General features: G+C 40.9%; 1 protein-coding gene across 1 annotated transcript in view; it reads right to left on the bottom strand.

Moving 5' to 3' along the window:
• Il1r1 (interleukin 1 receptor type 1) overlaps positions 1 to 11,389 on the bottom strand; it is an 84,561-nt gene extending 73,172 nt beyond the window's left edge. Inside the window, exon 1 of the mRNA XM_042695451.1 lies at positions 11,261 to 11,389. The gene's annotated coding sequence lies outside the window, so the exon portion shown is untranslated. The remainder of the gene's footprint in view (positions 1 to 11,260) is intronic.
• Positions 11,390 to 14,045: the final 2,656 nt, after the last annotated feature.

The raw sequence follows: 14,045 nt of genomic DNA, 5'->3' as shown, positions 1-14,045 counted from the left end.
TTACATACCCAGTCCCTGCAAACTTCTGGCTGGTTTTTGGCACATGTAATTATCTCTAGACTTACCATCATTTCTCGTCCATCTCATCCTCATCCTCTCCTCCCTCACTCTAAGACTCATGGTAATGATAAGCACTGTACCACCTACTCCTGAGGAGGATCTAGGACTTGCCATCCTCTTATATGGGTTTCCACCCATCCTCCCCACACCTCCTACCCTTGTCCCATGGCCCTTAGAGACAGACGCTTGCTTTGCTTACACTTATCTCCATCCTGCAGTTCAATGTTTAACCATGGGTTCTGTCTCTTACTTACTGTTGCTTTAATGGAACAGATGTTTAAATATTTGCCAAATGAATTAAAGTAGCTAATTTTACATGATGTAGGCCCAGAGTTCTTTAGAAAACTGAAAGTGCACTTGGGAGGTAGAGGGCCTTCGGTAACTTCCAGCAACAAATTCCCCCCTGCAGTCAGGATTTGGCAATCACTTTGGACAGACTTCATCTATCCAGTTTGTTTGGTTGGGAAATTCACTGGCTTTTGCTGCCTACTTCCTGGACCCATAGTTCTTAGCCCACATTGTACAGTGTTGGCTGTACAGCGTTAGCTGCACACTATAATCTTTCTGGAGAATTTTGAAAGCCCAGGCTATACCCAGAGTTAAGGCACCAAACTCCTGGAGATGGGAGTCTAGGCACGGTATTTTCAAGGCTCCCTATGTGGGCAGGATTGGCAATGCCTGGGAGTGATTATTGTCAGCAGAATGGGATCCTACTTGCATATAACTGCATTCACCATTACATCATGCCTGGCCTCTACACATTCCTGCAGATCCAGGCGCTACAGGGGGAGTCCAGATCCAAAGCCTCACTCACACCCAGAAGGTTACTTTGAAAATGATCATTTACCACCTAGCCACCAAACAGTTCTAGCCCAATGGAAGCCCCTCAACCCCTGACTACCACCACTGTTCAACATTATTTACTCTCCTATGGGCCTGGTTTCTATATACTATATACAGCCTTGCCAATTTTTTTTCACTTTTCAACTGGTGAAAAAGAAGTTTAGAATTCTTATCTCACAGTTAAATAACTCTGTTTGAGATTGATCATCTCTTGAGGCATGGTGAGTGATGCTGAATGTAATTTCCCACCTTATTACAATAGCAAAAACTGTAACCTCCCCTTCTCCTGATGAGTCAGCCCAGGAACCCACAGTGCTAGTATGAAGAAATACTTAAACCTTGAGGGAAATTCATTCAAAGAGGTAGCAAGGGAAAGTTCACATGAGGTTTGTGAAGTCAAGCAAGTTTCAATATGAAGTCTATCAGTGCTGACTATAATCATCTATGTTCTCTCCAGGAAAGAATCCTGTGAAGTGTTGCACATGGCTTTCCATATCTCCATGTTTAAGATAAGATGAGGCTATTTGTGAAATCAGGTTTCTCCCACCCACTTCCAGCATCGTCTATAGAAAACTATTCCTAAGAAATAGCGGAGCCCTGATTCTTGAAGGTGGACTTTATTGTTAGAGCTGATTCATTTGTATTGATTTTGGTTTAAGTTTTATCAACAGTATCAAAGACTTAAAAGAATAACACATGTAATACTTTTAAAAAAAAAACTAGCTTAAAATGCCGTTGGAAAAAAAAATTGTATTAAGTGAAGTAAGCCAAGCCCAAAGAAATTTAGGTCCCATGGTTTCCCTTATTTGCAATAACTAGTACATGTCTGAGTCAAGCAGAAAAGGTCAGATAAGTTGATGTTAGGGAAACGAACCCTAAGATATGTATTCAAATATTTTTTTTCTTTCAGGTAATTGTTTCTAACACATTTATAAGATTATTTCTTTGTTGCTTTGTATGTCCCTCCCCCATGGTATAACCCCTGCTTTCACTGTATTTGAGGTTGGTATAATTTGTGGAGGGGAAGGGAAAAAACAAATCGTTTAAATAAGGATAAAGGTGGATCTATTGCAACAATGATATGTACAAGTCATTATGTGGAAAAGCGAACTTTACAACTTTGGTTGGGGGGGAGAAGGATTGGGTTGGGGGGGCGGGGGGAGGATGGGAAGGGATGGGAAGGGGAAACAAAGGAGGAGGCTACAATGCTTGACAAGAAATGTACACATTATCCTGCCATGTAATTGTAACCCCTCTGTACAGTATTTTCACAATAAAAATAAAAATTAAAAAATGCCATGTACCAATTTCAATGAGATCTCTTAGAGGTGGTAAAAATCCTCCTGCACAAACTCTGAAAAACTTAGAGTCCAGGTCACTACTCAACTATGAATAGCTCCTGGTTTACAACAATTCAATCAAGACCTTCAGACCTTATGATGGTAAGAATGTAATACTTGTTCAATAGAAACTATACGTGGGGTTACTTTGACTCTTTTCCCCAAACTGCTGGACACTCTTAATGTTGGAAAGCAGCAGCAAACTAAAGTTTCTATTAAAAGATACAGTCGTAAGGGGACCCAGCTGACCCCCTCCGGTGTGCTATGCTGCTCAGAAATGATGTTCTGTAGCTTATGTGAATTAAATGCCTTTTCAGTTTATGGTGATTTTCTTGTGACATAACTTATTGTAAATGAAGAAGTATCTGATTGTTATAAAGAACCATTGCATAAAGTGTTTTGCGTACCTGGATCATCTTTCATTGTAACATATTGACATAGAAAGATGTTTGGGATTCAATAGATCATGTTCAAATCTCAGCTTTTCAAAATGGCTATTAAGCCGGACACCAGTGGTTTATGCCTGTAATCCCAGCTGTAATCACGAGGCTGAGATCTGAGGATCTCAGTTCAAAGTCAGCCCAGGCAGGAAAGTCTGTGAGACTCTTATATCCAATAAGAGTCCAATAAGAGTGCTCAAGCCGTAGAGCACTCGCCTTGAGCTGGAAAGCGCAAGGACAGCACCCAAGCCCAGAGTTCAAGCCCCATGACCAAAAAAAAGTGGCTATTAACTCTCTAAGAATTTTTTAATGGATATTAACTCAGCTTTCTTAGGACTACATTAAAAATAACAAAACCTGTACTAGAAACGCAATGTCTATAAAGCTCCTAAGATAGATATCTGATCCTGGTTTGTCCTGAAATTTCCAGGTGAGGTGGGTGCTTAAGCAGAGATGCTGAGCCTGATAATACATAAGACCGTGTGGCTATTCATCAGCCTCTTCCAAAGCCAGACAGACCAAGGGGAAATTAATAAAATTGCAGGTAAGAAAAAAAAAATCTAAGAATAGTCTTCCCAGGACTTCCAGTCAAATTCCACCCTCCCAGTATCTCCGGGAATAGACTGAGAGAAAGCACATCAATCTCTAGAGATCTAATTATGGCTTTGGAATGTGCTGGTTTTATGGCCAGTGTTGGAATGTTGGTGTAAATGCCTCAGCAGCTCTGGTCATCAAAAGCAACTATGCTGACCTCACACAAGAAAATCTAACTCAGCGTTGAGAGGTTCAGCATCATTACAGGAAAAGACAGGGGACAACTCATCAGTGTGTTCACGTTTAGTAATTACCCCTCATATGATAAAACAAGTCAAATGTCCCCAAAAGACTCAAATGAGCTGTCACCTAGTTCTATGGCAATGTCATCACTCATCCACTTAGCGATTCTGGGAATCTATACACATAAAACTTGCTGAAGACTGAGGAATTCATTCTTTAAGTCTAGTCATACCAGCATCATGGACTGACTGGACACAGTATCCTATAAACCGGTGGTTTAAAGAGCAAAGGTGTGCTCTCAGAGTTCTGGAAGCTGAGTCCTCAAGATCCCAGTGTCTGGTGAGGACCCACATCCAGTTTGCAGATGGAAGACTGCTCAAGGTAGCCCTATATAGCCAAAAGAAAGCTAGCTCACTATCTAGCCTCTCCTAATAATTGTGCTGATCCCACTCACAAGTCTCCACACTCACAGCACAATTACACCCCAAAGAACATTCCTCTTAGCCATCATACTGGAATTGGGGTTTGCACATGAATTTGAGGAGCAAGGACAACAAACATTCAGCTCATTGCATACAGATCTAAGAAGGCCAAAGCATAATCATCTCTGAATCCTAAAAAGTCTGCAGTTCAACTATAATTGAAAGCCATGAAATTATATAATAAATATAATTAAAATAGAATATAATTGAAATATACATATTTCAACTTTATAAATATATTTCTGGACTTGTAAAAAATGAAGTCAACCTTCTATATCCACAAGTTCTACATCTATAGCTTCAAGCAACTACAGATTGAAAATATTCAAAAGATATGAAATTGTATCCATACTGGACACATACAGATATTTGATATTATTCTTTTTTAATACAGTTATGGAACTCTTTTTTTATTGTGAAAATACTGTACAGAGGGGTTACAATTACATGGGCAAGATAATGAGTACATTTCTTATCAAGCATTGTAGCCTCCTCCTTTGTTTCCCCTTCCCATCCCTTCCTTCTCATCCTCCCCCCCTGCCCCCACACCCAATCCTCCCCGCCCCCCCCACTCTCCATCCCCCCACCCCCCACCCCCGCACCAAAGTTGTAAAGTTCATTTTCGACATAACAACTTGTACATCTCATTGTTGCAACGGATCCACCTGTATCCCTATTTAAACGATTTGTTTTTCCCCTTCCCCTCCACAAATTATACCGACATCAAATACAGTGAAAGCAGGGGTTATACTGTGGGGGAGGGACATACAAAGCAACATAGAAATTATCTTATAAATATGTTAGAAACAATTGCATGAAAGAAAGAAAAAACCACTTGTGTCCCTATCTTGGAGTTCATTTCCCTAACATCAACTTATCTGACCTTTTCTGCTTGACTCAGACATATACTAGTTATTGCAAATAAGGGAAACCATGGGACCTATGTTTCTTTGGGACTGGCTTACTTCACTTAATATAATTTTTTCCAAGTCTTTCCATTTCCTAACAAACGGGGCAATGTCATTCTTTCTGATGGAGGCATAGAATTCCATTGTGTATATATACCACATTTTCTTGATCCATTCATCTACTGAGGGGCATCTGGAATAGAGACCCAGAAACACAACAAATCAAAGAAAGGTTGATATTATTCTTTAAATAACACAATATCATAGCTATTCATATTGCATTTACTCTGTGCAAAATATTATATATCACTCGATAGGAAATGTACTTATTACCTTACTCATATAACTGTAACCCCTCTGCATAGTATCTTTACAATAAAAAAATTTGAAAACATTATAAGTCATATAGAGTTGATTTAAAATGTATAGAGGAAAGTCATAGATTCTACACAAATAACACACCTTTTTAATTGTGCTGGTATTGGGGCATGAATTTAGGGCCTCCTATTCTGGCTCAGCTTCTTCACTAAAAGCTGCCTTTACCACTTGAGACACACCTCTACTTCTGGCTTTTTTATTTTATTTATTTGTTTGTTTTTGCTGGTTAATTGGAGGAGTCTTACAGATACTTCTTGTGCTGGCTTTGAACCATGATCCTCAAATCTCACCCTCCTGGGTGGATGTAGGCCACAGGTACACGGATATTTTCTTCATTTTTTAAATGTTTTTTATTATGAAAATACTGTACAGAGGGGTTACAGTTACATGAGCAAGGTAATGAGTACACTTCTTATCAAGCATTGTTGCCTCCTCCTTTGTTTTTCCCCTACCATCCCTTCCCTCCCACCTCCACAACTACACTTCCCTCCAAACCCACCCCCCCACCCTTGCCTAAATTATAAAGTTCGTTTTTCAACACCATCTTTTCTTCTCCTCCCCATCACCAGCACACAGCCTAGGGCTTAGCACAGACTTTCTATGTGATAATTAATGAGAATATATTTTGTAAATGAGTGTTACTTCTGGGAAAAGTAAAATGTATCTTTGTAGAGTAACTCCAGAGCCATATTTAGGCAGAGCTTGTATCATAGGCAAGAAATATTATGTCCTGGGTGCCAGCCTTCACACAGTGTCATCTCTGTTAAGATATCTTAGGGCAAACATAGCAAAGTCCCATGTTATCTCCCTGGGAGCAGTTACAGTCCATAAAGTAAATATATTTAGACTCTGACTACATCTTCCCAGACTGTGACTGAAATCTGTCTAAAATTCACAGTAAAATCCAAACTCATACCTGGCCCCAAAGGCCCTCCAACCTTTGCCACCATCCCCAGCTTACCTCAAATTTCCCTCCCACCTCCTTCACTAGCTTGATTCATACCAAATATGGCTATTGCTGAATCTGAGAACCAAGAGGTTTGTGTCACACATACATATATGCACACACATACATACATATGCAACATGTACACATACAGCACAGCATACACACATGTTTATCATTCTACATGTGTACACATGCATATACAGGTTCATACACCCATGCACATGAATGTCATCATGCATGCATACGAATGTCATCATACATGCATACACACTGTGCACACATATGTATACACAGAGAAACAAATGAACATTTCCAAGTTTAGAATTAGAAGACAGTACCAAGATTTCAGCATGTAGGTTTTCATATACAATATATTTTAGGGAGGCAAAGCATACATAGGACTTATTTCTGGGTGCTGGTGGCTCATGCCTGTAATCCTAGCTAAAGGAGGCTGAGATCTGAGAATCATGGTTCAATTGGAGACTCTTATCTCCAATTAAACAAGAGAAAATCAAAAGTGGAGCTGTGGCTCAAAGTAGTACAGCACTAGCTTTGAGCAAAATAAAGCTCAGAGATAGCACTCAGGCCCTGAGTTTGAGACCCACAACAGACAAAAAAAAAAAATTAAACAGGTTGAGTGTCACTAATCAGAAAATGTTGAAGGGATGACATAGACTAAAAAGCATATACATAAACTGCATTGTTAAATGGCAAAAGAAAAAACCCTCAAACATATCCTATAAAATTTAGAAGAGTAAGAGAAGGGGAAGTTTGGGAAGTGTAGTTGAGAATGTTGAAAGGGATGACATTGATCAACATGTACTACATTCATAAACTGTTTTGTTGAATGGCAACTCTTTTGTATAATTAAAGATAATAACAGTATTTTTTTTAAATAAGGAAAATATGAAATCCAAAATGCTATGAACTATGTACCTTTTTTGCCAGCCCTCGGACTTGAACTCAGGGCCTGGGCACTGTCTCTGAGCTTCTTTTGCTCAAGACTAACACTGTACCACTTGAGCCACAACATCACTTCTGGTTTTGTCTGCTTATGTGGTACTGAGGAATCGAACCCAGGGCTTCATGCATGCTAGGCAATCACTCTGCCACTAAGCCACCTTCCCAACCCAAATCTGAACCTTTTTGAGAAAGAACTTTTTGCTGTATTTTCCATAAGAGATCGTGACATGAACAGCCATGGGTGAGGGTTGGTGTCCAAGACACAATATCTCTTTCCTATGATATAAGCTATGTCTTCATGAATAAAAGTTTCAAATTCTAGAGCAGGTTAGATTTGGGGTTCTCTGAGGCAGGGTGTTCAGCTAGTATAAACTAAGCAAATATTCACAATCCAAAAAGTGTCAAATCTGAAATACTTTTGGTCAGAAGCATTTTGGATAAGGTATATTCAACTTTTTAAACAGCAAAAAATAATAACATCATTTTGCATTTTTTACCTTTTGTATTCAAGAAAAGTCCCTCATATGACAAGTGCAGTTTGCAGCACTGATGGGAGACGTATTCTTTCCATTTAGTTTATTTTACTTTTGTGCAGGTACTGGGCCTTGAACACACGTTTTGGGAAAACTGTCTCTTAGCTTTCTCATTCAAGTTGGGCACTTTACCACTTGAGCTACAACTCGGCTTCTAGCATTTTGGTGTTTAATTGGTGATAAGAATTACTCCCATTTGTGTGCCCAAATTACTCCCATTTGTGGCTTCAAATTTTCCATCCTCAGGTTTCAACCTCCAGAGTAGCAAGGATTACAGGCATGAGCCACCAGCACCTGGCTCTTTTTTTTTTTTTGAGAAAGTCTTGTTGTGATACTTATGCTGACCTTGAACTCTCCTTTTGTCTTGGCTTCCTGAATACCTGTGATACAAGTGTGAGCCATTGTGCCAGTTTCTAAATCTTATAACTAAAAAAGAAGATAGAAACATAAAGATGAGGTTTTTTTTTCCATGTGACTCCTCAGTGGAGAGTCAGAGTTAAAGTATCTGATTCACTCCACTCTGGCACACTTATTGAGAAACCTCAAAGAAGGTCACAGACTTCAGAAATGAGGTTGGCACAAGTTACGGTAAAAGGTGAGTAATAGCTTTGATGATAACCAAAAAAGATTTTAAAAATATTGAACCTAAAAGGACAGAATAGGAAGTCAGAAGATTTCACGAAGTGTTTCCTTAAAAATAAAATTAAAAATACTAATTGCCAATTATTCAGGCTAGTACAAAAATTGTAATGATATAATACAATGTTGGTGAGAATGTTAGAAAATAGTATTCATACCGTGCTGGTAGATATGTAAATTAATAGAAAGATTACAATGAATGAAAGAGAGAAAGAAAGAAACGGAAAATAAAAGGAGGGAAAAGAGAAGAGAGAAAATGCTTAAAATCAAAATTGTACCAGATTTTGGAGTTTTTGCTTGCTTGTTTGCATGCTGGAATATCTGCATAAACTTTACAAATTAAACATAACTCAAATGTCTAAAGTGCAGTGTGGAGCACTTTGACCTTGAGTTTTTCAGATTAAAGATGTTCAACTCTATTGTTTACCTTGCAGTTATGATTTTATTTTTTGACGCCAGTATGAAGGCTTGAACTTAGGGCCTGGACACTGTCCCTTAGCTTTTTTGCTCAAGGATGACCCTCTATCACGTGAGCCACAACTCCACTTCTGGCTTTTTGGTGGGAGAAAAGAGTCTTCCTGCCCAGGCTAGCTTCAATCTGTGAACTTTAGATCTCAGCCTCCTTCGTGGCTAGGATTATTGGCCTGAGCCACTAGTGTTTTGCTATTTTTCATCTTTTAAAACCATCTGAATGTATTCATTTGGTTTTATTTTTGACAATGAGCACATGGTCTAGATTTTTTTTAAGACATCCTAAAAACACATGTTCAACATTCCTTAAACACAGCTACAAAGATTTTCTTCCAACTAATGGACTCTGGGGCTTGTAGGTTTTACAGAATGGTTATCATCAAGGAAGTAAACAGCTACAAATGCTTGTGAAGATGTCTGGGTCAAGGGGCGGAGGGCGGGTGGAGAGGGGAGAAAACATCAGATACTGCTGGTAGGGATGTAAACTAGTGCAACTACTATGGCTATCAGTCTGGAGGTTTCTCAGAAAACCAAAAATACACCTATCTTATGATCTAACTCTACAATCCCTGGGTACACCTAAAATTATCTAGGTCAACATAATAGAGAGGCCTGCATATCTATGTTTACAGCAGCATTAATCACAAGAGCCTTGCTATGGAATCATAGCATGTGCCCACCAACGGATGAATGGATGCAGAAAATGTCACATATACGCACTCGTGCGCGCGTGCACGTGCACACACACTCACACACACACACACACACACACACACACAATTGAGTACTATTATTCCATAATGAAGAATAAGCTTATGCGATTTGTAGCACAATGTCTAGAGCTGGGGATCATTATGTTAAATGAAATAATCCAGAAAGACAAATATCATATGTTTTTCTTCATGTGTAGAATATCGATTAAAAGAAAAAGCAGATATGAAAGCAGAAGGGGGACTATTTGAATAGAGGAAGGACTAGTGGCAGAAGGTAGAAAGACAAGAGATAGTAACAGGAGAGTAAATATGATCAAAGTATATTGTATACATGTATGAAATGTCATAATGAAACACATTATGTTGTACAATTTATATATGCTAATAGAAAAAGATTGACAACTGTACATTACATTGAGAAAAAAAAAACCTGTCAGAATCTTTTAAAACTCATCACCCTATTAGGAAGATCAAGTTCATCTCAGGAAATACTCCTGGATCTTTCTGGACAATTCTCATCTTCTTTCTTTTCCCTAACAGACCAACACATTTATATGCTGAACATAAATCCTTGGCAGCTGGCACATATTAAATGTTCTCCAGCTCCTTCCTAAGTCAATGTTGTGGCTCACTACCTCCACTGGTCTCTGGCTATACATGGTAAAGAATCCTTACCACCCAGTGATTCCCACACTCACAAGCCTAGTGCAGAAGTAGCATTTATGTAAGATTAAATTGAATGGAATGACAAACTTCATGCTGTTCTCCTGTTTATCCTCTCTTTATTTCCTTCCCCCAGGTTTTCTGACCCTATCTCATTGTTTTATTCTTTTCTGCAACAATACTACTAACCAAAAAAAAAAAAAAGCAATACTACTAACAAAGAACTATGGAGGCCAATGTGTCCAGTAAGAAACATGGGGCATTCTTTGTAATCCCCACAGAGGGGGGCACAGTCTTCTCCATAGCTCTCACAGCAGTAGCTCTAACATCAGTTAAAGCCTCCAACAATAAAAATAAGCTCCTGCCTTTAAGGAAGACTTGTCAGCACAATGTAGTATGACTTTAAATGCAATCCACGAATGCTGTACCTTCAGTAAAGCTTTGTGTGAGACTATGCCCTGCTGCTTTAAGGAAAGAGATGTTTTGGTTCTAACATCCACAACAGAATTATGAAAGGACTTTTAATTACTTTGTTTTCTTTTTTTGTGCTGGACCTAGGGCTTGAACTCAGGGCCTGGGCACTGTTCTGAGCTACTGTGCTCAAGGATAGCACTCTACCATTTTGAGCCAGAGCTCCACTTCTGGCTAATTGGAGAGAAAAGCCTCAGGTACTTTCTTGTCCAGGCTGGCTTTGAACCTCAATCCTCAGATCTCTACCCTCTGAGTAGCTAGGATTTACAGGCATGAAGAACCACCCACACCTGGCAAAAGGACCTTATTTTAATGTCCTTTGCTTTATAGCCCTCACCACTCCAAAAGTCAACATAACTATAACACACAGTTATAAAATTTAACTTATATATATATTTTAGTTAGTCTTCCATAGAATAAAGTATGGTAATCAGAGATGACCTCACAGTGTGGCTCAGACACACATCTTAAGGTTAAATGTAACTCCAAGAAATACTTAGCCTTGTTTGAACAAACAGCATTATTTGTTATCAGTTTCTTTTCACCCCTCATCCAAGTACAAGTTAACACATCCCTACAATGAGGGAAAAATGCAGAAACAAAAAACCTGATGTACCGTTAGCCTCTCACCATTTCTGTTCCTCATCATTGGGGTGTTTGGAAATGGCTGGCCTCATAGGACGTGGAAAGTCTCCAGATAATCCAGCAGCGATGTTCTGCCCAAGTGCAGCCTGTTGACTCAATGCTGGTTATTAAAAACAAAAGCTCTCCGTGCCTCACGAGAATGAGAGTTCACATCTTCTCAGACATCCTAGAGAAAGTGGACTCCTGGTGATGCCTGTGTCAGAGCCTCTTGGGTCTAATGACACATCCGGAGAACTATGAACAGGAAACTCAGAGCTGGGCGGACAGCCAGAATCAGTCATCCCTTACGAAACTCCAGTACCCTTGTTGCACAAAAGCCCCCCCCCCATTTCATGAAGCTGCCTCTTGATCGTATGACCTTGCCCTCAACCTAACCTTTTGGCTGACCTGTGTCCAGCCTGTAATAGTGTTCCTGTCACCAGGCTCCTGCCCAGTCAATTATGTGTACTGCCTCATTCCCTTCACGTCTCTGTCATCACCCAATCTGTCCCAGAGCAATCTTTATTCAGATCAGCCCTCTGGAGGCTGGTCACAGGACCCTTTATTCAATTCTGTGCATATTCCTCGCCTCAGCTCTCTGCTTGATGGTGCCTACCATCCCTGCCACATGCTCAAGAACACAAGAGGCCTCTCTTCTCGACATCTTGGAGTTGGGTGGCCCAACTGGTCACATTTTACTCAGGAGGATGATCCAGAGAAGCGTGGAAGGCAGGAAGGACGTGAGGAGATGAAAGCCAGAGCCAGGGGCTTCCACATGTACCAGCCTGCTTTCCCAGGAGAGGTGGTGGTGTCGGAGTTCCTCTTCATGTTGATTACAGCCACGTCTCTGACTGTCCATGGTGGAGCAGAGTCCAGCATGTCATCATCTACAGGATCCTAACTCTACAGCACAGGGAAGAAGGTGGCCACTTCTAATCTTAGACCTCGGGACATACATTTCCAGTTGCTTCCAAAATGCCTTTACACGTACCGGAATGATTGTCACACTAATTACAAGATCCACGCTAAACCTTTGCTCTTAATGCTAGCTCTGTGCTCCCTTTTCTAGCACTTTCCCTCCTTACCCTGGGGCATGTGGCCCCAGCCAGCTACTCACCATACATTCCACCAGCTCTCTGGCCCTCCCCATGTCTTCCAGCCTCCAGAGTGTTCATTCCAACACACCCCTACTGCACCCTGGGTGACTCTCCTTGCCCAGACACTTGCCTTCCCTCTGAGATCCTAGCAGAGACAGCAAGAGGAGGCACTGATCTATGCCTCAAGGCATTCTTACTGGAAATGTATCTTCAGATTTGTTTTACAGATGAGGAAACTGATACGATTAAAATATCTTTCAGAAGATTCTTTTGCCTGGCAGACAGGGGTAGTCAGTCAGCTGTGCTCTTCAAGTCTTACCTAGGGTCCCAGGGTGTTTTAAATGAGAACAGGGCCGACCTATCTGGGAATTGTGTAATTTTCTAATAGTCATTAACTCCCTCTTGATGTCCTTCCTAAAAGGTGAGTCAGGGAGGCCTTTCAATTCTAGGCAATGACCAAGCAGCTGTGATTAACTGGTAGATTAATAACCTCAAATCGAGCGAGCAAATGCTCTGATTCAGCCATGGATGGGGTTGTCAACACTATGAAGAAGCAGCAAAATGGTCCTGAATTTCAAGGCAAGGTTGCTGCAATGATTTGCCTGGCAGTTTTAGCTCTCTGTGATGTGAATGCTCGGTTCTAGTTCCTGGTGAATCAACAGATAACTCAGACCCAACCTCAGAGATTTCTGATAAGCCCCTCTGAGGTTGAATGAAACTTTCTACCCTCCCTTTGATGTGCAGCAGCCCAGAGCCTTTGGAAGGGCTGACTCAGCGCTAGCCCGTCTGAATCTGAATCAATCAGGGTAACCACCGTTCTTTCCCAAGATGCAAAAGGTCAGGCACTTGGGAGGCCTAGATCCTTAGCATGGAGGTCTTTCTCGTCCAGAAATGGTCCAGCCAGAGTGAATGCAGAGTTTCCGCTTGTGCCCTAAATGTGGGTTGCGATTGGACTGATTCAACCCAGATTATCTCTGAACACTTCAAGAACCAATATGTTCTCTCTGGTTTTGTTTATTTGTGCATCTGTGTGAATAATCTGAGATTAAAAGTGTTCTGATATAGGGGCTGGGAAGGTGGCTCAGTGGCAGAGTGTTTGCCTTACAAGCATGAGGCCCTGGGTTCAATTCCTCAGCACCACATAAGCAGAAAAAGCCAGAAATGGTGCTGTGGCTCAAGTGGTAGAGCGCTAGCCTTGAGCTGAAGAGATGAGGGACAGCACCCAGGCCCAGAATTCAGGCTCCACTAACGACCAAAAAAGAAAAAAAGGGCTCTGATACTCATAGCAAAGATCAATGGAAGCTGAAGGAAGGGACCTGTTCCAAAGGAGTCTGACTTCCTTTGTCTCTGCACATGCAGCTAGCCTTATTTCTGTCTCTGGTTCTCCCTGCTCCTCCTCTCTCTTACACTACTTTCTCCTTTTCTCTCCTCTCCCTTTCTGTCTTTCTTTTCTACAGTCCACTCTTCAGTCCTCTCTTTTCCCTCTTCTGTTCTTCTCTTCTTCCCCCTCCACCTCGCTCACCTTCCTCTCTCACTCCCTCCTTCTCTTCCACTTCCCGCTTTCTTCCCTGTCTACTCTCCTCCTGTTCTCTTTCCTTTTCTCTTTTCCCACTGTTTTGATGTTCCTTCCCATAAAGAAAAGGAAGCTGCGAGGAGACAAGAAGAGGCCAGAAAGGACAGAGGAGAAGCTTCCC

This window comes from Dipodomys spectabilis, unplaced genomic scaffold, assembly GCF_019054845.1.
Source record: "Dipodomys spectabilis isolate Male_0828 unplaced genomic scaffold, ASM1905484v1 ptg000187l, whole genome shotgun sequence".
Lineage (NCBI taxonomy): Eukaryota > Metazoa > Chordata > Mammalia > Rodentia > Heteromyidae > Dipodomys > Dipodomys spectabilis.
Note: the sequence above shows the minus strand (reverse complement) of the source record. Positions and strands in the feature narration are given on the sequence as shown.